Source organism: Penaeus monodon, chromosome 30, assembly GCF_015228065.2.
Source record: "Penaeus monodon isolate SGIC_2016 chromosome 30, NSTDA_Pmon_1, whole genome shotgun sequence".
NCBI lineage: Eukaryota > Metazoa > Arthropoda > Malacostraca > Decapoda > Penaeidae > Penaeus > Penaeus monodon.
Window position 1 is genome coordinate 5593260 of NC_051415.1, and position 757 is coordinate 5594016.

Genomic DNA, 757 nt, shown 5'->3' on the forward strand with positions numbered 1-757 from the left:
TTTTTTCTTCACTATGTAAACGTTAAGCTTTAATCAAACCCTGCAGTACAATCAGTGGGCTTATCATTATGTTAGGTCTACAGTAGTCGTGAGATAGCATAACACAGTTCCACGGTACACCGCTGCCAGACGCACAGTGTTAACATTTATACTGAATACGGTTAGTTTATATGGATTTGAGTAAGGTATAGGTAGTGTACATCCCAACTAAATATAATTCCAAAAAAAGTGATTTGCTTTTATTAAAGGCTATGTGAATCATAAAATATATTTTTTGTGTGAATCGGTGCTACTGTGGCTTTTATTATGCTTGTTCAGATGTATATGATTAAGCGCTAACACACTTGTTCAGCTTAACACCTGCAAAACGAACGTGCAGTTGTCCTTCCAAGCCATGGTAGGAGGACAAAGACTGGTTATGTTGATCGAATAATTTACCTGCTCTTGAATACCACTACACGGTAGGTTGTGATATAATTATACATTCCTCTGAATGAAAATTTGTGAAAATACCGGTGGATGTTACGTAATATCTACATGTTCTGGTGCCCTTATTATGAAGTGCAGGCTGAGCTATAAGATTTATGTGGACAATTTCCTTGGGCTTTGACAAAAAAGAAAGAAAAAAGTTTCTGCTGTTATATAAGTCTGCAAATAGTGACCTTGAGAAGCTCAGGAGAGAGTGGAAGTACATTTTCGTGTTCCGTCTCCTACACTATAAACCACAGAAATAAAGGAAGTTTACACGTACTCTATT

The 757-nt window shown here is 36.7% G+C and overlaps 1 protein-coding gene across 1 annotated transcript in view; it reads left to right on the forward strand.

Annotated features, from left to right (window-relative positions):
- Positions 1-308: 308 nt before the first annotated feature.
- The window catches only part of LOC119592490 (serine--pyruvate aminotransferase-like), a gene marked incomplete in the record, with an annotated part of 9794 nt that continues 9345 nt past the window's right edge, over positions 309-757 (forward strand). Inside the window, 1 exon segment of the mRNA XM_037941330.1 lies at positions 309-461.